A 27,805-nucleotide genomic window follows, 5' to 3' on the forward strand; every position below is an offset into this window, starting at 1 on the left:
CGACACCTTTGTAATTGCAGCATTCTAACATCGCTTGCATACGTTCGAACAATAGGATGCGCGGACAGTATCGGGGATATCCTCGCATCGCACCAATTTGTGACAAGCAAATTACAACCCTGTCACTTACTGTTAGAGTTTAAATTTTTAAGCTCACGAAGAAACGTCATACGAGGCTTTGAAAGTTATTTAGATAGTTCTACGTTTATTTGACAAGCTAAGCTATTGCATTGAGCTACTAAAAATACACGAATTAATTAATAACTAAGCAACTTCACTAATAATCACTAATTTACCCTAATGATCATTTTAATGAAATTACAGGTTCTCGAAAAGCTTTGATTATAGCGCCATCTGTTATAAAAAGGCTTAACTTTTGAGAGGCTCCATCTGTGGTATTTAATAAGAACTCTTTCGATATGCAGGTAGCATCGTTTAGTTAACTATGCCGCGTTGTGTGTCTCGAAGTGAGCTTAAAAGCTCGTTGGTTAAGTTTGAGCCGCGTCACAGATAATACTAGAGGCGTATTGTTTTTTTTTAGTCGAAATATTGTTTTTGGAACATTTGTTTGTGACAGAATGAATAAACCATGATCATGATCAATTTTTTTTTTATATATCGGTAGGATTTAATGTGACTTTATAAGAATTCAGTTACGATTAGATCTTGTTAGAAACACAAATACAAATCTACTTATAATTATCAAGCTCAGCAAATATGCAAAGAAGGATTAATTTAGACATTTATATTTAGGCGACGGATGTGATTTAAACAAATACTTCAACCCTTTAAGGAGAAGGTGAAAGTTGAAACAGGAAGGCAGAGCATCTAAAAGTCGATTAAAATTCCGATCGTGGACTGCTCCCGCTCCATTGAATAATTCGGAACGCTTTCTGAATGGCTATGCCGGCACAACCCTACGCACGTTTGCTTTCTCTTGGGTAACTGTTGGGAGTTTTGTTTTTATTTCTATTTATTGTATTGTAGGAATACATGTAATTTGGGTTTGTAAAAATTATGAAGTGCTTTAAATTTATCGACATTTCAATCACTATTAAAGTAAGACATAAGGTAGGTAAGTACCTAATAATTCAAGTATACATATATTTAATTTATATACTTAATATCCTAAATAGTTTAAAAAGAATTAGTTATTTTATTAGTTTTACAAGGTCCAGACACCAAACAATAAAATAAAAAACCGGACAAGTTTAGTATTTGTTGTTATAGCGGCAACAGAAATACATCATCTATGAACATTTCAACTGTCTAGCTATCACGGTTCATGAGATACAGCCTGGTGACAGACGGACGGACGGACGGACAGCGGAATCTTAGTAATAGGGTCCCGTCTTTACCCTTTGGGTACGGAACCCTAAAAATGACGCCAACGAATTAAAAACTAATCTTTTTTTAAGTCGTTTAAAATTAGCGTTTCTTTTTTTAGCCATTTTTTTATGTTACCTTTTTTGCCACTTATGTGTTATTTCTAGTCAGGATCACGAGCCCTTTTCATCCTTATAGAAGAAAAAAAGTGTCCCAAAATTTCCATATATTTTTCAAACTTTCCTTTTTGTTACCGCCATACAGAGCATATGGGGAAATGGTAACACAATAGGAAAAAACCTTGGGACATTTTTTTATCCCATTAGGATCGAAAGAGCTCGTGATTCTGAGTAGAAATAACACAAAAGTTGCAAAAAAGGTAACATAAAAAAATGGCAAAAAAATGCTCAATTGGAGAATTTTAATAATTTTGTAAGCTACAGCAAGTAAGTAAAATGGTTTTACGTACATCTGGTGCTACATTTCAACACCGGGTGCTATAATAAACACATTACGTAACTACGTCGAAAATTTAAAGGGCCATCATATGTACTGTATAACGTTGTACTATGCACGTGCGAATAGGCAATTCGCAACTCGTGTCGATTTAACACCCCCTCTCTCCCTCCCTTCCCTTCCCTTCCCCTCTCTAACCCCTTCTGCCTTCGGTCGTGTTTTAAAATTCGCCACTCGTTACGAATTTCCTATTTTTCGTATTTGTATCGTAAATAACAATTAAATATTTAAATCTATAACTCGACTGTGGATGTTTTTCGTACAGAACTGTCCATTTTAAAAATCGTTTAAGATTTTAACATAATTAGTTAAGCAAAAAAACAAGTTTCAGTAAATTAACATAAAATTTAACAACAGAATATAATAACGTGTTTTGAACGCATAGTTACTATTAAAATACCTATCCTAATGTAATTTGCTTATTTTTACACGGGCCATATTTAGGACCTAATAATCTGGCCAAGTATTCGTGTCGCAGCTCGCAGCTCTTTCCCAAATAGGCTCCATTGGCACCATGAAAAAATACTTTGATATAACCTGTCAAGTGGCATACGTCATTTTTGAGTTAAAGGAATTTCGATTTTATTTTAATTAATCAAATTCCAAATTTAAATGAATTAAATTGTACGCGAGCCGATTCCTGCCACAATTTTACATGCTACGTAACGAAAGTGACCAAACATCGCATGCACATAATCTAAAATGAAACGTCCTTACACCGTTTCAATTGTCAAAAGCTCAATAAGTTCTTAGTTCAGTGGAAGCGTGGCGACCGAACGATGATGAACGGTTTTCATCGTTCACTTCCGGCGCCAGACCGGAAGTCCACAGATACCGCCCGCTTGCCCAGCGCGTAAATTAACTCACTCACGGACAGCTTCCGTTGAGGTTTGATAGCGTTTCTATATTTTTAAAATGGATTTTGGGAAAGAAATTTCGTTTGTGTGCTCTATTTGCTAATAATTTAAGTCACATATCATATCGCTATTTTTTTTCTGTTACTCATTGCAAAATCGAATTTTGTTTTAAAATACTCAATTCAGATCGAAATATGACACATTTTATTAAATTAGGCCAACGGTTCCTGGGCGCATCAACTTTTAGACCGACACTGTAATCTGTCCATGACATTTAAACTTAAAACTTCTTAATCATATAACTCTCCAAGCTTCAATTCATTAATTTATGTTTTATAGTAGGTATACCTTACCTTACGGGCATGTGATGAGGAGGGATGAAAGTCATGTGACGAGAAAGGTATTAAGAATGAATGTGGAGGGAGGTACGAGGAGAGGAAAACCGAGGAAAAGGTGGATGGACTGTGTGAGAGGTGATATGAAACGAACGCGAGTGAATGATGAGATAACGGGTGACAGAGAGGTATGGAAGAAAAAGACATGCTGCGCCGACCCCAAGTGAATGGGACAAGGGCAAGCGAATGATGAGTAGGTATACCTTACAACTACACCTTACAAATACAGAAGTCAACATGACAGAATAAGACAAACGATTAATAGCAAATTAAATTTAAGCTTGTAGCGTGTTTATCAATAACGCCAGCAATAGGTATATAGGTATCAAGTTAAGCCCAATCTTCTTGATGATATCGTATAACGTGGGCAGCAAATTAGAAATAGGTCGACAGAAAACAAGTTTCAGGTATTCTGGTATTAACAGCCATAAATCTTATTATTAAATCGCCCTTAAGGTCACACAGCCAAATAGCTGCGCGGCCCTTCACGCACTATTAATTTAGACACTGTCACAAACTGAGAAGGGTTAAGCTTCGCGATTATGGAATTTAAATTTTCGCGTAAACACACGGTTTTATCAATAACTTGATTAGAATTTGGCGTGATTTCGAATTATAAATGGGCTTTGAATTATTGTAGGGTAGTTCTTCTTGGCACTACGTATTTCGGTATAATGGGAAGAAGTAAGTACAGGATGTAGTGCATAATTGTTTTCCATCGTACATTTTTTCTCGGAAACGTTCGTATTTTGTCATACTAGTTCAGTCAACCTCAGTATTTTTGTACAGAGACTGACTGAAATAGCAAGACACGTTCGTACGTTTTCGTAAAAATACGATGGAAAATAATTATGCACTACGTATGTATGTATTTCTGGCACAACTAAAATGGGGATAAAAAAAGTACGTAACCAGATTTAAATCTGTAACGCTACAAAATATTTTTCATTTCTCATGCTCTGAAAGAGGGTCATTGTTGTTCTAAAAGGTGTGCAGAAAATGATACGTGTCTGCACTAGAGCATTTTACGTTCCAAGTACGATTTTTTCTATTTTTTCACAATAAGCAATTGAAATTTTGGGTTTAAATGAATTAGTTATAAAATTTCCATTCTGATATAAATATCCATATTCCATAAATAACGATACTTTTGCCTAAATTGTTATTTGAAAGTACCCTCAAGAAATACTATAAAAATGTATACTTAGTCATGTTTTTAAAATAACACATGCATTTTACTTACCTCGTATTCGAAATGAAAAGTAGAGTGTTTAACTCGGGTGAAAGGCATCATTTCAGCCTCGGGCTATTGGCGCTCTCACTGCGTTCGAGCGCCAAACAACCTCGGCAGAAATGGGTGCCTTTCATCCCTTGGTTAACAATCTACTATTACAGTACATATAGTGCTACTTTTTCGCACTAGTGCGGGAATGAGCACTTTTCGTGCATATGTCGAAAGTTTAAAGGGCCATATGTACTGTAAAATGTTGTACGATACACGTGCGAAAAGGTAATTCGCAACTCGTGTCGATTTAAAACACTCCCTGCGGTCGTGTTTTAATTTATCGCCACTCGTTTCGAATTTCCTCTTTTCCGCACTTGTGTCGTAAATAACTATTACAGTACTAATGGTGCTACTTTCTCGCACTAGTGCGTAAAGAGCACTTTTCGTGCATATGTCGAAAGTTTAAAGGGCTGTATGTACTGTAATAGTTATTTACGATACAAGTGCGGAAAAGAGGAAATTCGAAACAAGTGGCGATAAATTAAAACACGACCGCAGGGAGTGTTTTATATCGACACTAGTTGCGAATTACCTATTCGCACGTGTATCGTACGTTTTACAGTACATATGACCCTTTAAACTTTCGACATATGCACGAAAAGTGCTCTATTACGCACTAGTGCGAGAAAGTAGCACCATATGTGCTGTAAAACGTTATACGGTACACGTGCGAATAGGTAATTGGCAACTAGTGTCGATTTAAAACACTCCCTGCGGTCATGTTTTAATTTATCGCCACTCGTTTCGAATTTCCTCTTTTCCGCACTTGTATCGTAAATAACTAATAGTATATCAACATATCATTCCCTTTAAAATTTGTAATTTTCCTATAAATAAAATAATTCATTCAAACAGCGCTCCGATACATACATTTGAAAAAAGTAAGCAGGTACTTACAAGGTAAATTCCTAAACATCGAGAAAAATATATTCAGAATATTTAAATAGGCTGTCCAGACAAGACTTTATTACCTTCGGCCAATATTTAACTATCAACTATCATCAAAACTATACATAAATAGAATAATCGTCATAAAAATCAGCAAGCTTTTTTAAAATACATATAATAAATCAAACTTCAATAGAAGTACAATGCCATATGAATTTTGATACCAGCACCATCTCTGACGTGCTTGACGAACTAAATGAAAAGTAGTTTACGAAACTTTTAAAACTCGCGCGCTGCTGACCTCTGTCGGTGAGTAGTTAAACTAAGTAGCTTTGTAAATGACTCACGCGCTGCTACTTTATACTAGATGGCATTAATAAGTCAAACAGTTTTCAAGAAAAAGGCTATTTTAAGATCTCTAAAAAAATATTCAAGAAAGGTAATGAAACAAATAATTATATTTTAACATTTCTCATGCATTAATATGACGCTGATTTGTCTTATTTAATTCTGTTCTTATAAGAATTTGCGTACTAATTAAAATGAACTAATTCAATGAAATTCGACTCTATCTAATAAGAATATTTGCTTCCCATTGTCTTGCAACACCTGTGATCATCGTGACCTTCCATTATTGTTAATTTCGTTCATTTGTTTAAATATTTCAACACGTAAATTAATAATTTGTATTAAGAAAATACTGAATTCGTTTAGCTTCAAAATATTGAATGCCCAATGTTTTCGAGATATTTTTTCTAATTGGGAAAAATCTTTTTAAAACGTTATTTGTATTAGACTAGTAGTCCTGCTACCTTGTTAGAATATTTCTTTGGTATGTTTAGGTGGTGGAATGAAGAAGAATTGCCTACTCCTATTTTGTACTTAAACAGAATAGGTTATGTAATAAAATAAACCCAATAAAGTACTACAGACTGTACCTAGTTAAAAAATAAATTGTAGATACATAATCTTACATGAATTTTAATTCTAAACATATTTTAATTAATTCAACGACGAAACGTGACTAGCCAATAATCCATTCGCCCTAAAATTTAAATTTGGAATTCCGTCGATCGATCCAAAAAGGACCGGCCGATAGGGATGGGATGTTCGTCTGTCGAGATTTTTTGTGCGATTTTTTCCGACGTTATTATTATGAGAAAAAATGCGGAGTCAGTAGAGCGGAACGTGGGGTGGGGGCATGACGAGGGTTCCCCGTTTGATTGAAGCGGGAGGTGGGCGGGGCGGTGACGTCACGGTCTCATAATAGGCCGTGCAATGGCCGCCGTATATCAGCTAGCTTGCACTTGAACTATATCTGTTAAGACAATTGACGGGTGATAACTGATAGGTGCTGATTTGAGACAAAGTCAGGATTGATATTAGAAGTGCGAAACTATTTATGAGTATCTATTAGTAAAACAAAAAATTTGTAAGTATATTCAGTACTATGACTGCCTTAAGTGTAGGTACAATTTAAAGTTGCTGTTATCTATTATACTGTTATTTTCAGGGTTCCTTACCCAAAGGGTAAAAACGGTACTCCACTGTTCGTCTGTCTGTCACCAGGCTGTATCTCATGAACCGTGATATCTACAGTTGAAATTTTCACAGATGATGTATTTCTGTTGCCACTATAACAACAAATACTTACTAAAAAGTACGGAACCCTCGGTGGGCGAGACCAACTCCCACTTGTCCGTTGTTTTATATGTTTTAATATGTGTTCAAAATGCGAGTTTTAAATGTTATATTGGAAGCAAAAAAATCTAGGAATATGACCATTACATATATTTTTAATAACATTTTGAATTGAAGTTATGAATTTGGTAAATGCGTCTGGACTTAGTGATGTGACTGATGTATAACACCGCACCGATTAAGATGACACAAACAATCAAACTTGACACAACTACACGATGTTCTAATCCAAGCTGACATAAAATAAATTATTCATTATTCTTGAAATGCGACCAATAATAACATTAAAAACAGCGTTATAGCGCTAAAAAGCGTTAGCAAGCGTGCCGATGGGCGGAGCGTGCGTTGCGTGCCACAGCGCACTTAGCGCGGGAACACCTAGCAGCATGGCACATCACATCACTAGCTACGCCTCTTGCTTGCCTGCCAGCATTTAAATATTTTTTTCTTGATTCCACGTTTAAATTCAAGGAGTTATTGCTGACGATGGAAAGCCGGTAGCTACTTTAGCAACGAGTTTTTCTTGCCAGTCAGTGATTGAAAGAGCTGAATCGAAATTAAACTGAATATTATCCCATCGTTCAAATGAGAATTTGTCTAGAATCTAGACTTAAGTAGTTCACAATACATACACTTAGCGCGGGAACACCTCGCAGCATGGCACATCGCATCACTAAAGCTACGCCTTCTTCCTGCCAAACATTTAAATATTTTTTCTCAGTTCCATGTTTTCATTCAAGGAATTATGGAAAGCCGGTAGCTACCTACTTAGCAACGACTTTTTCTTGCCAGTAAGTGATTGAAAAGAACATCTTCTTGAATATCGCATCGTTTAAGACATAACATTTCTAGAATTTAGTTCTAGATTTAAGACTGCAGGTCACAATATATCACACACTTGCTGGTTTTATTTTTGATAATTCCTGGTTTGAAATCAAGAAGTTATTGCTGACAACAAGCAGCCGGGAACTGCATGGATAGAAACGTTAGCAACGATTTAGGTCTCAAAGTCCTTCTTTCCTACTTAAATTACAAGAGTAGTAACAATGCTTCTCTTGTAAATTAAGTAGGATTTTTACTAGGGTTTTCTCTTGAAAATAATATCTGTAGATAACAGATGAATCAGCTAACTTACTTCTATGGCTACTTTAACTGGTAACTTTAATTATTAATACTACAAAACTCTAAAATTTGAAAAAGTCAGAAGCAGGCAGTCTATTGCCTGACATTTCAATTTTACTCCTTCTTTAAATGTCAAGAACTGTAAACTAATAACGATAATTGTTTAAATAGCAATAAAGTATAAAAACTAATTACGAATATGCTTAATCAAGAACAGTGCAGTACAACAACGAATGAACAAAACAAACAATCTATAACCGCGATTAACGCATTGTTTGGACAGTTGTCTCGCGCCAGACAACTATGCCAAGATATACATACATACCTTGAAATTAATACAAGGTTTAGTATGTATTTGGTAATTAGAAAACTAGTTGAAGGTTTATTTGATGACCTCCTAGCCTAGTCGACAGTGGCTTTGGAAGCAGGAGGTCCGGGTTCGAATCCTGGTATGGGCATTTATGGGCAGACTGCGTAAAACGCGACATGGTTGCGTTTAACATCAACTGCGACTCATGGGAAGACCTAGCAACAGACCGGGCTGAGTGGACAACCTGTCAGAACAGCCTGTTAAGAGGTCGCGAAACCAATGATAGGTCCTGGTTTCAAGACTTAGCCCGAAAACGGGCAATAAGACACATGCGCGATGAGGGTCGCCTCGGTGTGGACCCTCAACGTTTTTTTTGTCATTAATGTGGACGATTGTGCCGTTCAAGGATCGGGTTTTATAGCCACGAGCCACGCTGTCACTAGATAACACAATTCATAGATGCTGCTTAAATCATCTGTAAAGATGCACAAGGTCTAATGATGATGATGTAACAAATATTTGTTTCTGAGTTATGGATGTTTTCTAATAATATAAACGATATATTACTGTAGTGCGTCCGGAATGTTCGCGGAGGCGCACACGGACGACTTTTTTGCGATTATACGCAACAGATCGGCGTCACTTATGCGGAGACTGTGTGGCAGTAACAATAGTATCCTGAAAACGTTAGCAGGTAAGATGGATGCACCATTACTCAAACACTGGAACAGTCTACACGTGGCCGCAACAGATGTTGAGAAATGGTGCATCTAGAGTGCCTAGATTTTATTCTAGCTGTTATTGTATTTTATTTTATAATTTATGTGTGTGTTTTGTGAATTGTAATTGCATGTCACTAACCTTATTTCATTTTAAGTTTTGTTGTACTTACTAACACTATATGGATCAAAATGATTCGAATTAAATAAATAATTGATAATTGAATTGAATTACATATATCGTCATCAGCCTTATCGAGCTTACCTACTGTTAGACTAGATCGATCTGTGTAAAACTGTCCTAAAATATTTATTTTTATTACAATTTTTACCCTTGATATGAAATTAAGCGCCTAAACACCGAAATAGAAGCTTTATGGGTTTTGCAACACTACCCTTGGTTGGTCTCTAAGATGCTTTTGACTCTTGTTAAAAATAAGTTCGATTGGCATAAGAAATGTTAAATAACACGATTTTTAAAAACCCGTAAATGTCAATTTAACAAATAAAATAAACCGGACAAGTGCGAGTCGGACTCGCCCCCCGAGGGTTCCGTACTTTTTAGTATTTGTTGTTATAGCGGCAACAGAAATACATCATCTGTGAAAATTTCAACTGTCTAGCTATCACGGTTGATGAGATACAGCCTGGTGACAGACAAACGGACATACAGACAGACGGACAGATACCCTTTGGGTACGGAAGCCTTAAAAGTTCTTTTTAGGATATCGTAGGACGTAGCTGCCATTATTAGGCATGCATTACGATATAGAAAGCTATTTAAAAAAAGTTTACTTAAGGTGTGTCGATATCGTTAAAGCATTGGTACTTACAGTACATTTCTTAATTGACCTATTAAGAATTTAGTAATTCAGAACTATCAAATGCTAAACTTTAGCACCTCCCCAAAGAGATCATTTATTTAAATGCTTTATACAATAAATGTGACTCAAAAAATAAACTGGCAAGAAGGTCAAAAGGATTATAAAAATATATGATACAGATAAAGGTGCTGACATTCAACGTAGCTATGCAATGACGACATTATCGTGACCTTGTTTATTCGCCCGCCCCCACTAGTACATTATTCATACTGCCGATCTACCCTGAAAATCAGGGTTCATTAGAAAAACTAGAATAAGCGAAAATATATTTCAGCTGCGGGTAAAAGCGATACGGGGGTTTTATTATTTATTTGAAAAGTGAGATTATTTTAAAAGTTACACTGACCAAGGGGCGGCATTTCGAAGTTAAAAAAATAGTCATAAATAAGTGTACACATTTTATAGTATGATTAACTCGTTCCCGTCTTTCCTGTAGGCATCGCAAAGTTAAGGGAATCTAAAGCTAACTTTACGCTGCACCCTTACAGATGGAATAGGTGGGTACACGTTTTTACAGTAGGTAAGTACTTGAGACTCAAATAAGAAAAACGCGATATACTTATGTGTACCAGTCGTTTCACTTTTATTTTATTGTCCACGGAAGTGACACTTTTTTTTAAATGTTTTTGACCCTTTTATATTGTTCTGATTAAGTATAGGTTCTCGTTCATGCTTAGAAAACTATGAAGCGAACTATTTAAGTTATTAAGAGTTATTATGTTGGTAACTATTTTACCTCCGGTGCTAAAACTGTTAAAGTTAACATTTCCTGAATCTTAAGGAGAACCAGGTGCGTCTTCAAAGGCAGGTTAGAAAGAAGACGAAGAGAAAGTCATGACTAGTAAAAAAAATGTAGCATACGATGTGACATTTATTTCTGTATATATCGTATTGTAAGTCATGATAGCGTCACGAAAGTATAAGATTTTAAAAGAATGACGTTTTATTATCGGAAGATCGCAGGCGAGCTCCTTAGTGGCAATTAAGGTATAAGCGACCGCATCATACAGTTTTCGATACATTTTCACGTCAAAAATAAAAAGGGAAGAATTTGCTACAATGGAAGTTCTTTAAAAAAAACCCGGCCATTTTCCTCGAACAGCCAATTTGATATGGATCCCAATTTTTATTAGGATATAAATCATGCACACATCACTGGCCGGTACAAATCGGCCGCAATCAGCTGCGATCGATAAAAAAGAAAAAATTACATACGAAACGCCGCGGGCGACCTCTACAATAGGTTTAGGCTAGATAATAATTGGTTTGGGAATCTTACCAATAGGTATATCGATTTCAATCTTAGCTAGTAATTGGTCAATGTACGAAATACGATTCAGATGGAAATAGTGTGGATTTAAATAGGTATCGACTTACTGATAATCTGCTTCTTTGCCTGAGAACGATATTTAAAACATTTTTTATATACGAGAGGTAGGTAACGATAGTGCTTTTCCATCTTAAAACGTATACTCGTAGCGAAGCACCTGTTTATGTATTAATAGTCTGAGCAATAAAATACTTAATAAATGTTAAGTGGCAGCCCTACAATAAACCGCAACAAAAAAGCTCTTATCTCACAATCGATTGATTGGTTAACAAAACCCGATCGCCGCTAGGGTCATCACATCCTAATTCCGAGCCTGCGCATGATAAATATTCAAGCCGCCCGATAATTTCGCAAATTCTCAACAACCTATAATACACATTAATAACATAAAGTTCGCATGTCAAACCGCCAATTCGCATGTGATTATCTTTATTTCGCACTAATTTATCAATGTAGCGATTACTTTTGTTTTATACCATTTTTTTAGCTTTTATGGCCTCGTGCCTATGTTTTTGATGCTATAGTTTATCCATATTTTTTGGTGTAACTTTTAAGCACGTGAGCAGTTATAGTATTTTTCAATCACGCAGAGTAAGGTGACAGGTGTCAGCTTAACACAATTCTAGAAGATTTGGCGTTTAAAGATTCTAAATAGTATGTTGATGACTCCTGTCACCGTTCCCTTCGTGTTTGAAAAATACTGTAAGACAAAGTAGAAAAAAAAAATACATTGACCTACCAAATCCTTATCCTTTTTTTATTGTATCGTATCGGTAACCATTACGAGTAGTCGTTTATGTTTAAATTTTGTCGTTTTGTTAAAACATTTGACTAACAAATCTGAACATTTCGCTATGTCGATCATCATTATCGTTCGGCCACCCACAAGAGGTCGAAGGTGGTCTGATTCTATTATGATCTTGAAAGCATACTCATGTGTTTTTACATTTTTAAGACAACCACAACATTTAAATATACGTTTTGTAATATTAAATTTTAATAAAACGTTCTAAATTTGGAACAGGGCTATCAATCGGTGAAATGAAAACAAGCAATAACGGATAGTGGCATTAAAAACAGTTGCTATTCTATTATTCTCCACATACTTCAGCCTCCAGAGGGACATATTTATACTTTTGACATATAACATGACTGGAAAGTTAATTAAAATATTTAATGAGATACCAGTTTAGTCGGTGGGAGCAGACAAGAACAAATGATATTAAATTAAAGTTGCCGAGGTGGTGGGCGTCTCGGTGACGCTGACGTTTAGAGCGTTGAGAGGTTATGACAATACTCGTGACGAATTGGTTGGTGTTTTATAAGCAATTAACTTGATTGTGGGAAACAGAAAATAATTAATTCGTTGAAAGGTGTCGTCATCAAACAGATGCAGAAGAACTCGTAAATGTTTTTGTCAACTATTATATATATTTATTATGCTATGCAAGTAGAGAAATAGGCAAGCAATAATTGAAAATAACTAGTTATAATACATGTAAAATGTCTACCAGACATGGGAAGTTTTTGTACAAAACGCATGAGCGTATCCTACTTAAGTTTCGATTGGTGTTTTCGATCAACGTTTGTCATTTTGGCTAGGCCCCCAGACGTCATATTCGTATATACCAAAATACCTGAACCGATTGCGACAACACCTAGGTGTTGACGAACTACCTATTAGATAGCTTGTATAAATCGTTTTTAAAAGGTACATTTGTATATTCAACGACTGGCCGTAAACAATTATTTTTATCTAAGTTTCATCGATCTATCGCGTGGCTGAGATCGCCAACAAACCGCTCGCTTTATTACCATACTTAAAGGGCAGACCGTTCCAAATTTGAATAAAAGAAAGAAAAACGCCGGCCGAACGCAACTCCTAGAAAGTCGTGCACTCGGTCACGGAGTATTATCACATCACCGAATATCTCCGCTGCGCATTAAACTCTTGTACATTCGCTTTAAAAACAGTTCATCAGATGGTCAGCTAGATAGCGGTGAAAGGGACCGTTATAATAATAGCCACTATCTTTATCTCGTTTTAAAAATTTCATGACCATGTATTTGGATCAATTTATGGAGCTAGTTTTGACAGCTTAATTTTTTTTCATGAGCGTAGAGCAGATTGCTGCCAGTGTTGCGTAAAACTTTTTGGCTGTTTATTATTGTACTTAATGTAGATTTTAATTATGAATTTCAATAGCGCGCTTTAATTTATTTATGACGTAAGTTGTAATTAATGCGAGAATATGAGATAACAGCTGTGGAAAATACTGATGTAATTAAATGAGTGCAATTACTTTGACGAATATTTTTATTATTAATAGTGAAACTGTCATATACCTAAGTGATACATAGCTGATTTCGTATCTGTTTCAGAGCGTTATCTCAAGTAAAAAAACCAGATAAGTGCGAGTCGGACTCGCCCACCGAGGGTTCCGTAAGAATTTAACATTTTTTATTTTTTTATTTTAATTTTATTTTTGTTAATTAGATAGTTTTGAGATTTTTCCTTGTCCTTGTAGTGTAAGACGATATTACTTCTTAAATTTTATAGATCAACGGGAAGTACCCTATAAATTTTGATTCCCATGAGAGTGTCGAAATATACGTTTTTTAAACGCATAAACGGCCGTATATTTTTAATCTTAACATATCTTAACTTAGAAGTTTGATTTTTTAACAGCTTCAAGGGACCGTAGACCTGAGTATAATATGGTTTAAATATCAACTCGATACCTCCACGCGTTCCCGAGATAAAGGGTCTTGACAGACAGACGGACAGACGGCCAGAAGGACAGACGGACAGACGGACAGATGGACAGACGGACAGACGGACAGACGGACAGACGGACAGACGGGCGGACGGACAACGAAGTGATCCTATAAGGGTTCCTTTTTTTCCTTTTGAGGTACGTAACCCTAAAAATAAATAAGAATAAAAAGAGCGACTAATTAAGGAATGTCTTGATGGTTGTTTATAAACCGTAACTAACTACTCACTCACTCACTCACTCACTCACTCACTTTTCCTTTATTGTACTTAGTGTGTGTTCCTTAAGAGTATGTTATCTATTTCAGTTCGTAACTAACTAGTTTAAATAAACCTTTTTGATGTAACGAAATAATAACTCAAAATTAAAATAACTCAAGCGGTCTCACACACAATAACATACCGAAACATGTGGAAAACACGATTCCCAACATTAAATTAGGCAGTAACAATGACTACATTATTGCTTCTAATCCGACCGAGTGACATAAGCATTTATATACCTATATGTTACAATTCTGTTCCAGGCTAAAACTATCTTCAATTGTTTTTAGGTTTCCGTACCCAAAGGGTAAAAACGGGACCCTATTACTAAGACTCCGCTGTCCGTCTGTCCTTCCGTCTGTCCGTCTGTCTGTCTGTCACCAGGCTGTATCTCATGAACCGTGATAGCTAGACAGTTGAAATTTTCACAGATTCTGTTGCCGCTATAACAACAAATACTAAAAACAGAATAATATAAATATTTAAATGGGGCTCCCATACAACAAACGTGTTTTTTTTGCTGTTTTTTTCCGTAATGGTACGGAACCCTTCGTGCACGAGTCCGACTCGCACTTGGCCGGTTTTTATTACCTAGTCTACCAGTGCAGTATAAAAATCTTCCACATAGTCTATGAATAATTACTACTTTTAAGCAAAAACAAAGCTAATTCGAGAATAAAACCGGTTAATTTAAAACGTCGAATCTTATTTCCAGAAGTGTTTCTACAACTCGTATTTTTTGTTTTCCAATTACCTACTTAGTTATTTTTATACAGCAGCAATTCATAATTTGCTATCAAATTGGTACAATTAAAATATGTTAATTATACATTCTTGTTTAATTGATTAATTTAGCCATATTAACACTAATTGTTTGGTTAAATTTACATGTTATTTCTGAAATTGATGTTATAAATATATATTTTGTATTATATTTTTTTAATTCTGATTCGATAGCAGATTTTTTTAATCGGCATTATAAATGAAAGAAATTGCAATTTTCAAATTGTATTGGTTAATTCTTTAACAGTATAATATTACGTGAAAGGTTTACATAGAGAACAAGGAGCAAATTAAGTAGGATTACTCATAAACATGACTAAACTAGTTTTTATGTGTATGTAAATTTACAAGCACGGTGAATAATAATGGGAACTTTTCTAGTTGAAGTTATGAGTGGAGTAAGTATAAATATGTCGACCTCATGCTGGGTATGAAGCTAGCAATAAAACGATAAACTAATGAGCCTCTTATTCGTTTTACATTGCGGGGCATAAAAATTAACGGAATCCTATTTCATTCGTCATTTAATTTTAACTCAAAAATAAATCTAGTATATTGTTTAGATTTTAATAATAAGTATGTACAAACAGCATGAAAAGTAGCGTAACTTTGCGTTAAAAGTACTTACCTATCTACCATTCTCTGATAGCTTAACAAAATGAAATATGTACGTCTCTATATATAAAACAATTAAACTGTTGCATATACTTTTGAATGTGAACTGTCGAGATATAGGGTTAGTGTGCTAGATACCGTACAGTGCTAGTTTCCGTCCACTTGACTGACGGACGGTATTTTTTTATATTTGAATTGCGTATAATTTGAGTACATATATATATACCAACCTTACCGCACAATTTTGGACTTATTGCAATCCTTAATGTCTAAACAATAGATCTATCTAGAGAAAAATGATATTTCGCAAGTAATAGCGAATTAAAAACAAAATATTGCAGCTTCGCATCTCGTGCCTCTAAGAGGTCATAAAACCAAGGAAAAAAAGTTTAGGTGGGAAATGTCCATGGTAAGTTTGTTAACTATTCTAGCTATTTTAAGTAAAAATGTTAGCACGTATTTATACTTAGAAGTATAATAAAACTAAAAATTATCAGATTTATGAAGTTTTTAAAGAAATCTTAGAGAAATACATTTAAGTACGAGTACATAAAGATTTTTTTTTCGCATTTCAAAGTTGGCATCTCCTATGTGGACGAAATCTGACACACCTACCCTATCTCTCTATTCGGAAAAGTATTCGGTGGTGGCAGGTACTTACATTAGGGATGTTGTTTCATGCTACTATTGATGATAAAAAAATGGTTTTAAATTTTGGTGACTTGTGAATACTATTATTTTATATCATTATCAATCAGTTAAGCTGAAATAAAATAAAAATAAACAACATTTTTCATTCAGTGTGTTTCGATTGCCATTTCGCTCGTAGGTGTTACTTGTATTGCACAAAGCACTAACAATAGGGTATTACACTGTATTTAAAATAAATTATTTCACACCATGCATGAAATAAAGCACCAGATAATTATTAGAAAAACATAGATAGCACCTACTTTTTATACTTCAAATTCCATATTAGCAAATCGTTTTGAAAGTTCTAAAAAAGAAACTGATTTGACTAGTAGGAGAATACCCTATTATTTTTCGATTTGCGTTAAGTACTTATCGTACAATCGCTCGCATTAGATAGAGCCGTGCTGCCGTGTCTAATCGCAACAAAATGGTATCTAACGACGTACACAAAAAATGGGCAAAGGCGGTCTCTTTCTCTAAGGCGGACCCTCGGCCCAACAACCAACAACTTAATCCATCTCCGCTTTCGTCGACTACCATTTTGATTAATGACCAAGTACCTGCTTAAGATCCGATATACAAAAATATATGCTGATTCGTGTTAAATGTCTCTATTTATCTCTTTGACGTGTGCACCTTAGTTTTTATATTTCGACCGACACAGCTGTTTTGTTTCATTTGCATTTTTATATTTCCGTTTGGATATTTTTCATTTTGGTCCACTTTTTTTACTGTCGACGCGTTTGACAGATAAATAGATGTGTTATTAAGAAAAAAAGTTTTGTGGGAAGGTTTTGAACTTCTGCGAAATCATGTAGAGCAGATAAATTGTATAAAAAAAGTTATGATGAACAAAGTATTAATTTCTCTAGTTATGTTTTGAACATTGTTAAAGTTAGCTAATTTGTGACGGCCTGCTCTATATTAGGCTCTATCTACTTAAATAAAGAAATACATTGAATTGTATCTCATTAATTAATTGAATATACATCTTAATAAATATACATATACATATTAGTATTAATAAAGTAGAAAACCATCACGTAAACAACGTACATACATAGTTTATAATTTTGTAAACACTCACCAATTCACGTAATATCCAACTGGATTCCGAATTACAAAACCAATACACATTTCCAAAGTAAATACCGAATCACTATTAATCTTGTCACTCATCCACTAAATAGGCACAGTTTGCTCCGAAAATATCCAATATCAACTACACATCGTTAACTTTTATATATAGATAAATGCTTTAAAAGTTTAAATATATCACCTCTTTTTTGACATAATTGATTTAGTTTATTGTCTTCCGGTATCTCATTAGAGAGTATAGTTTTTGAGTTTTTCAGTGTTCGCATAAATTATTCTTTCTAGTTGGAAAAGGAAAATGGGCGATATTTCAATCATACTGCCCCGCAGACTAATCTCAAGCGCAAAGCATCCAATTGGCAACATAATAGACAACTTTTTTTACATGCACTGATCTCCCACATGTCACATAACAGTCGGTAAACGCGAAATCCGAGCTAATCAAAAACAAAGTTTGCGCGCGAAAGTACCGTCAAAACAAAACACTGCAAATTCGCGGGGACAACCGACTTTGTCGCCGTCAATTATTTCACGAAAATTACGGCCGATGTATAATGAACGTCTGAACCCGCATTGAGCTAGCTGTCAAATCTACGGGCCGTCATAGTCCGCTGCCATGAGTGGGCTCGCACACATGCTCACGTGCACGTGCAGCCATGGACACCAACACACTGACAGGCTCCAGCGGACCGCGAACGTACGCACACATCCACCGTCATGAATCATACACGGCGCGCGTCTGTGTAGGGACGGGTGGGAGTGCGAACATGCAGCGTGCTTTTAACGCGGCCAGACGAAATGATGCCTAACTGCAAAAGGGAGCGTAGTGTGTATCGGTTTTACAAAATGGCTGGTTATACGCGACTACACGCGCCTATGTGGCCGATCACATGAGAGATTAGCCGAATGCGTGTGAATGCAATGTAAGCTACGGATGGGCGGGAAACGCTACGGAGATCCGTCGTTTCTGCGATGCAAATCGGACGAATGATTTCTTATTCAACATTTCATTTGTGAACGTTGTAATTAGATTGATATCATAATTAAGATATAAATATCTTCCTTTTTAACAATTCATTGCGTACCTACTTGTAACTTTACGACTCGACGATTAAATCTGGTAAATACCTATTGTAGATATGTATTTTAATTAAAGTTATAGATAAGAAAAAAATTGCCGACTATTAAAATCGTCACGAAAAAGTACCGTATGATTGATAACAACAGTAACCAATATTTTAAATAACTGTGATAAAGCTTCATACCTACCTATATATACATATATTTACTACTACCCATCAGCATGGAAACAAAAAAAGACTCACAAAACTTCCCTTTGATTTTCAGCTGTCGCTTACTTACACACACTGTTGCAGTGCTTATTCGAACTTCGAACCGACTCGGTACGTGGGGGCCGCGCGAAATTGAAGTACGACTTTATGTTAATCGCGATTGAACCGTTAATCGCGTGGCGAGCACGTGACAAAACAAACGATCACTTCACACACACACGAACGATTCGCAATTTGAATTTGGAATTCCATTTCCGCGGATTCCACGCTTCGTTCTGCGACGTGCGGTATTCTTACCTGAAACAAATGACAATGTCGTTAGTAATCAATAAACTGCTATCGATAATTAACTTACATTTATTTATTAACGAGCATAACCATAAAAAGAAACTGTTTAATATTTTTTCTTGAATCGGAATTGTAGATATGACAGTACAATGCCATTCATTATGCACTATCTGGAGTCCAGGAAAAATGTTTTCAAAAAGTCATTGCCTTTATATCTTTAACCCGTAGTATCAGCTTAGCTCATGTGACGATATCAGGGTCAAGAGTCCAGCTGATAAGTGGGTCAGTTGCAATAGAATGAGGAATCTTTTTATATTGCCAAGTTCACTTCATCCGCTGGCATTGGGCTCGCTTATCTTTCAATGTTACTAGGTCCGCATATATGTACGCAAAATCTGCTTTACTTGTTAAATATCGTATCTAGTAAGTAATATCATTAAAGACGCATAGTATGTATAATATAGTACGTCTTATTTAAATAACATTGTTAGTGGAAATATTTGTTCCAAACAAGTCATTGTTACCTACATCCACAACAAATAAATTAGGCAAATCAATTATTATTTATTACTCGCAATAGACTATTTATCTAGCGACAAAGTAATTAATTACTCTGAACCCAAATATGCACTTTTAATGCAGTGATTAATTGTATAGAGATAGCAAAGGTAATAAATTATTGAAAAAAAATATAAACAGCCATAGTGCATTATCAGGGAAAAGACATTAATTAAAATGATAAAATTGCAAAGAATTTTGTAAACACGGGGTTACGGAATCAATAAAAATTAATTGTATGTCTTTATCCTTTAACCTTAGTAAGTAATATAAGTTAATCATGTACATAATTTAGATTAAGGTACTAACGTTGAAAATGAGTGCCTCATTTCGCCGTTAAACGTAAGTTTGGCGAACCTAATTTAAGTTTAAAATATACCACCATTTATTAAAAAAATAAATAAAAAATAAAATCGTCGTAGACTCAGACTAGATGTTCAAATTATTGAAAAATAAACAGGTACTAGACGATAGCGGAGTATAAACAATCCCGTAGGTACCTACAACGTTTTATGAGGAGGCTATTTTTATCGAACGTTACGCACATCTGTCTCAAAACAAGCGGGTCTTCAACGAAATCAACGGAGCTCATCAGCTTTCAGTACTCCGCTATTGTCACACAAATAAAGCTCTCAAAACCACTTGACATCCATAATGAAGATATTACCAATTTTCCACAGCAGAATGATGTATCTACCGTGAAATTTTAGAAAAATACGAGCCGACTTCAAAACGCCCTCGGAGAGTTATTACATTAATATATTTACCAACACGTCCTATTATTACGTTTTCATGTACTGGTTCGCGCATAAATTAAAAAGTTGTCAGTTTTTCTTTTGTCCCAACCCTTATTTGGTATTCATATTTGATATTTTGATATCACAAAGGACCGACGCGCTTTGAAATGAAAACACAAAACGTCCGTAACTTACACAAGGAAAACCTGTTTCGCCACCAAAGTGGGAATGGTAAAGATACAAATTGTAAAAGAGGCAATCGCACGTATTATGATGTGTTCTTATCGGTAGATAACCATTTGTATTATTGTGAACTGTATTATCGAAGAAATAAGAGTTTTATTCAATTGTGACCCGAGGCACCGCTTCAATTATGGTCATATTGAATGAAATATGAGTTAAGTGAGGGACATCAAAGGGCAAAGCGGGGTTGTTTATGAAATGTGAACTTTGAAATATGTACTGCAACACAGCACCCTTTTTAATTTGTACCCAACTATGAACCGTGGCAAATAGGGTCTCGAAAATATGCCCGTTTTTTTATTGATCGAGACTTCGAGAGAAATTCGCTCTTTCGTTCGTCTAACTATGTATAATTTGTGACTATTCGTGTTTCTTATTGCTTCCGCAACGAATTTCGTGCGACCCACAAGTCAATGATTGAAGCTATCGGGCATTCGCCGGCAGCGGCCGACTCCAATTTAGTTTTTCGGATTAGATATGGCTAACATAATAACATAATTGCTCTAATAACAGGCCGCGGCGGGCGCGCTGTGCCTTACAATTCACTTTCCAAATTGGTTTATTTTTTTACCTCTTATCTGTCTAAAACTATTATGATTTATTATCAAATTTTCGTGCAGGCAAATTACGGCCTCCCTTTTCGTGAATGCGCCCACAGACAGTTCTCTCTTTCTGACACGTTTTTTGGATTCGTAGGTTAGATAAAGACGAGACTAAGTCATTGTATTTGGCTGAAAGCCGCGAGACTTAAAACAGGACTTACTTAGGCATGTGAATGATTTATATCGTTTTTTATAATTAACTCGTAATAATTAGTTGGATTAACATATAACAAGGACGTGCCCATCCTATTTCTCAAAGTCACGGAACTTATTATGAACCTCCATTGTTAATTAAAGATGCCGACGAAACGGAAGCTTTTGGAAAAAAATTACAGCAAAAAATGTGTATCTTGATTAGATGAGATTCAACATTTTGGTTAGAATGCGCAAATAAATCACATTTAAAGGTTGTCTCAGACAAGTAGGTAGGTACCTAAGAACAAAAAAAAACTACAAGGTTGATCATACAAGGTGTAACAAAAACGGTGGTTATCCATTGAAGATATTCGGAACAGTGTTCTGATTAGGTAAAACTAGAGTAAAAATTCAGCCAACAGTCGGCCAACCCTCCATACAAAGGCCAAAAAAAGTCGCGACAAAAAAAAATGTCTTCTACTTTTTCCTAATCGGAACACGATACCGAATATTCCCTTACACGGATCACCACTATTTTTGTTACACCTTGTATATAAATAATCCGAAAAAATATCATTAATTTTTTGGATAAACTCGCACATGAGAGGAGGCCTATGCCCAGCAGTGGGACGTATATAGGCTTAAATATTATTTTGGATAAAGCTTCAAACAGGCCAATTCGAACAATGAGATACGACATCTACTAGTTCTAGAAACGATATGGATTAGATATGTCAGTGACAAAAATGACGTTATTGTTTGACACATTTTTGTCTGACTAGTAGATGTCGTATCTCATTGTTCGAATTGGTCTGAAAGTTTATCAAACCACATTTTTATTTGTAATTGTGAACGAAGAAACTGAAATAGCGCAACCGACAAATGTTCACGACAAGCGGCTGCATTAAACATGAACTGCCACCGAAGCATTACCATAAGTACAAAAACTCACTTTCTGTACCGACTCCAAGGGAAACGCGTCTTAACCGACGCAACACCTAGTGTGCACGAAGCCTAACTGAAGCTAAAGAAAAAAAAGTGGAATGTAAATAGCCTAATTTGCCAAAAAGGTGTTATGTATCATATATAATATGTAGTGTTAAAAATTCTTTGCGGCTAATTTTAGTCACTAATGAATGACTACATAAAATAATTGATGGTCACATAAAACGTCGTAAGTTTTAGTTTTATCAACGAATTAAAGCGTTTATAATACCTGATATACAAAATATTATCATTATAAATTCAAGTTTGACCGCGTGGGAATTTAACGGAATATACTTCGAAAACGTTGGCATTAAAAGCCAACATGGATTCTCACGAAAATTCTTTTTCGAGCAGCGGAATATTTTAGAAGGAATTCTCTTTTCAAATAATTTACAATAATAGAAAACCAAAATGTTTTGCGGCAATGATAATCTTGTGAATTTCATCAAATTTGTTATTTTGATATATGAAAGGATATGATGTGTAGGTACTTTCATATGTTTGCCATCAGATATTAAATGGCAGTCTTCTGTGAACAAAATGTTCTAAGAAGACGGCCTTTAAGTATACGACGGCATTGTATCAAAACAAATTAGACGAACAAACCCTTATGTTCATATTCACGGAGAAAGTTCTGAGGTAAAAAAAAGAGTACATTTCAGGAAAAAATATACATAAGTAAAGATATTTTTTACAATACTCGTGAATCAGTTCACAACGGTCGTGTGCCTATCTACGTTTAACATAGACATATCGACGACAACAACGTATATGATTCTAATTGAAAAATGACAACTTTACAGGAGAGCAAATCAGAAGTAGAATCCTTATACTTTTTTTTGTGTTAAAGATAATAAACTGAAATTTGGCACACATGATTATAATTTTATTTTATTGCTTATTTTATTTTCATATAACTCAATTTAATGGTATTTTTCGAGAAAATGCAGATAGCCCACTAGATTAAGTTATAACGATTTGCTCACCGTTGTGTATACTGTTCTATCTACCACTTAGAATGTTATACTTGGTTTCAATTTTCTTTAAGAAGTACGTAAGCAGGTCTATCTGGGACTTAGAACATTATACTTGGTTGTAATTTTCTATCAAATCTTCGTATGTAGGTCTATCTGGGACTTAGAATATTATACTTGGTAAAAAAAGTGTCCGACTCACTGTAAAAGATTCTATGTGTGGAGTAAGTCATCAAATTGAAGTCATTTATTTTGATTATTTTTTTAAATTATATAACATAGTTTTAACGCACTATTTTTTATTTTATTTATGGTTGCATAATTATTTTATATAAATCTGAATAATTATAATTTTGACACATTTTGCAGATAGAATCATATTCGACATTAGTTTTATAACTTAATAATTATGTAGGAAGTACTAAATGAAAGTAAAAGTTTATTAGTTGTTATTAAAATTTATTAGATGTGTTATTTATTCAATAAAATGTAATAAAAATATAAACCTGTTACTAGAACCTTACATATCAGTCTACATCACGGAATTAGTCAGGAAAAAAGGAGCACCTTTAAACATTGTTCTTACTTATTTACCTTAGGGTTTACTATCACATTGATAAATCTTCTTTAATATCACGTGAGTTATCAGTCTTTCTGACAAAATTACGTATTCAAACAAGTCTTTGAATCAATCAATTGTGAGACATAATTCAATCAAATGAATAATGTCTCACAATAAAAAGACGAGCAAAGCGAAGCGCACTACCTACCTTTTCTCGAAGCGCTTTGTCGTTTTTTTGAACCCTCATTACTTGGGTTTAGATTATACCAGATAAATAAAATTCTCGGCATATAATGTCATTAGTAGACTTAGTAAGCATAAACACTTTCAATTACATCTCTTATTTACTATAGATTTTATACATATCTAAAAAAAACAATTTCGTCACTCACTCACTCACTGATGATCATCAAAACATTTAGGGTCCTTCCGGAAATCCTAGGAAGCTGAAATTTGGTATATAACATAGTCTTAGTACACAAACAACAGAAAAATTTAAAATATTGAAATTTTTAGCCCCTAAGGGGGTGAAAAGGGGGGTAGCATTTTGTATAAGGAATTAATAACCGCTGAACCGATTTTGTTGAAATTGGGTATGTAGATCGTTTTTGTTATGGGGAAGGATATAAAATAGTTTTCAACCCTCAAATCACCCCGTAAGGGGGTGGAAAAGAGCGTTAGGGAAAAAAGGGGGCTGAATTTTGTATGGGGAATCAGTAAAAAGCAGATTGTGGAAAATATGCCTTCAGATACGTATTTCAGGATTTTTAATAGTAAATTACTCCCAACCCTTTAAATTAGGGGAAGGAAAATTGTCATACGCAACTTACAAATAGAAGTGAAATCCCACCAAAAACATTTTTATGTAAAATGTTGCCAAGATGAAAGAAACCATAAGGCTCGCACTGTCAAAAACTTAATATCAGATCTCTTGTAGAGCCAAGCTTCTAACTACTTGTGGGCAGACCTACTTGTAGTTAGGGCTTGCCCTAACTTCATAAACTCTACATCTCCACCTACATCTTAGACAAATTATGTGGCTTGGCGGTTTCGTTACTACAAGAACTATTGTATAATAAAGAATAATGAATAAATTTTTCACCTTCCGTCCATGTGACGGTAGCGAAACGGCCAAGCCACAATACATAATTCGTGACATTCAAAGAAGGATCTCTAATATTTTCAAAATTATTCATACAATCAAAGTTTTGGTTGTCTTGCCTGTCTGGAACTGTATTTGCTAACTGGGGTGACAATGTTTTTTTTAAATATAATTCCTCGCATGATGCTTCGTCCATCCTTAGTGGTGACTCTGAAAGTCAAATACCTACCATGCATATTAAAAGCAACATAGATTAAGCTTTAACATTATGTGCATATATTTATACGTAAAGCTATATTAGTGGTGCAATGTAAACAGTGATCAAAATAAGGATTAGCTATAGGTACAACAAAACTGCCCGTATAAAACCTTCATCTAGGATAGTTATTTTATTACACATAGCATAACATTATAACATAATATTACGCTTACGCTTTTTAATATTTAAAATAGCACTTGCAATGAAAGATATGACTATTTTGAGTGTGTTCAAAAACAAATAAAAAAATGGTAAATAGTTCTAAGTGACTGATTAAATGGCGTAAACAGTTCTAAGTGGCAGATAGTCCTGCGTGCGTAGTTCTCTTAAATAATACTTTTCGCGTATGTAGTTCTATATGTCACATCGAACACTTTACACATTTTTAAACGTATAAACACAAAAATATACAGAAAATGTAAATAAATATTACATACCTCCATTTTATTGTGGTCGATTTATTTAGTTCTGTTTTGATGTAATCCGTACCCGATCTTTTTGCTCCTGATTTTAATGATTCCAACCATCTCGCACGTTTCTCCGTCATGATTAACAAACTTTATATTTGTGTTAAATTGATCGATCGAATGAATTCAACAAAATTCTTACAAAAACTCAAAATTAGGACAAAATTAACGTAATAACATGTTAATATTTTCTAGAAAACTATCGAAGCATTCACAACCGTTGACTAGCCGGTCGGCCGCGAACTGAGTGCGATGTGGTAAATAGCGCTCCGTACGCGCGAGTGAGTGAGATGGCATTCATCGCGTAAGATTCGATGTGGCACTTGGAATGGTGTTCGTGTTAGTATACAGATTTTCGACTCAGATGGCACTGTATGCGTCATTTAAAAATCTATACTAAGTGACATTTTAAGAAAATTCTTATACCAGGCGATAGGTTTCGACTTCTAGATCATTATGCTACAGCTGACGTAGTTCGAACCTTTTAGCACTTTGCACCTTGTACGTTGTTGTCGTCGATATACATAACATGTAACATTCACTCTCAGATATCGCGAGTGGTGAAGCGGAAGAGACCTCCGACAAAGGACTGCGACAATGAGCGCCCGCAGGGTTGCCAAACGCAAATATTTGCATTTTTCATACCGTGAATAGGCCTCATAACTCATAGAACTTTTTAATTATGCGCGGTTTTTAGGGCTTAGAGAAAAAAGCTCGTTAGATTTTTTAATTTAATTCTTTACACACAAAGAGTAATATGTTTTTTGAATTGCTAATCTTGGGTTTTCTGACTGTTTAGGGGCGGATTACTAGTAAATAATCAACAGTCACAATGACAAAAACGTTTAACCAAGGGCAACCCTTTTAATAAATATAAATTTATCGTAAATGCTGACACTTTGGAGAACTGACACTTATTCTCCATAAGCCTCTGTACTCGCTCGCGGAACCATCAGATGAAGGCTAGGACTCTTACAGGTCACGTAGCGTAGCTGTAAACAGGCTTTTAAACGAAACACTAGTACACTACTCATATGTCTAATTCTCGGAAAACTTAAGCGCGATTGCTTAGCAAAACCCCTGGAGGAAATAAATAAATCATGGCGGCAGGCAACCCTGCGTCGGACGCAGGCCCGGACACGTTTCAGTTCATGAGTTATAGCGCCAGCCGATGTGACTTTTCAATTTGAAATCATCAACCTGGAATTAATTTCATTTTTGAACCCCATTATTTCTGCTATCTACTCGCTGATCGCAATATGCGAGATCCACATTATTGCCGTGCCGACAAAAATATTTTGCGGTGGCATTCGGTTATTGGTAATTTAATTATCTGTTTCGGGGCTTTAATTTATCTGAATTTTCAGCGCCCGGCTGATATTGTTTGCTGATAGAAACGAACGGTCACGTTATTCAATTCTACAATTAAAATCGCTAAATGCGAAAAAAAATTGCGATTGAAAAAATATGTAGCATAATAATTCATAGAATTATTTTCGTCGATTCCACCTAACTGATGCTAACTAACTAACTACTATTAGATACTACTACGACTAATCCTGACCTAAGTAAGATGCTCGTATAAACATCTGTAACCAACATGATTTTAATTTCAAAAGAATGTCCCTCAAGCACGTTGGGAACGCTACTAAAATTCATCTATCAACCAACGTAAAAAATACGTCTCCCGCGCCCGTGTAACCTACGTCTGTAACGCACAAATCTGTCAGTGGAACCCACAGTTAGCCCGTGTTCCGGAATACTGCGTAGGACAATCTATTCATGAACGTTTGACGAAAATCGACCAGAATTAGACACACAAATTCCATATAAAACACCCACCAACCACCAACCAACCACCTAAACTTTTGTTGTTATTACGATGGCGTCTATTCTTCGGCCGTTGACCTGAAATTCCTCTAAAATTTATCGATCTCTAATTTTAAAATTGTCACAGAGAAAATGTTAGAGAAAATTTGCGACGCTAGCGAAAACTAATCTTGTTTTTTAATTTCACGTCGCAAATAGCCGACAGTGACT

The 27,805-nt window shown here is 35.2% G+C and overlaps 1 protein-coding gene across 4 annotated transcripts in view; it reads right to left on the bottom strand.

The window, feature by feature from the left end:
* The window catches only part of LOC134751195 (homeotic protein antennapedia-like), a 240,536-nt gene that overhangs the window by 27,408 nt on the left and 185,323 nt on the right, over window positions 1-27,805 (bottom strand). Inside the window, exon 1 of one of the 4 annotated variants that reach the window (XM_063686577.1) lies at window positions 17,552-18,573. The exons of the other annotated variants lie outside the window; for them this stretch is intronic. The gene's annotated coding sequence lies outside the window, so the exon portion shown is untranslated. Of the gene's footprint in view, window positions 1-17,551; window positions 18,574-27,805 lie in introns of those variants that run through there. 4 annotated transcript variants of the gene reach the window in all.

Source organism: Cydia strobilella, chromosome 2, assembly GCF_947568885.1.
Source record: "Cydia strobilella chromosome 2, ilCydStro3.1, whole genome shotgun sequence".
Lineage (NCBI taxonomy): Eukaryota > Metazoa > Arthropoda > Insecta > Lepidoptera > Tortricidae > Cydia > Cydia strobilella.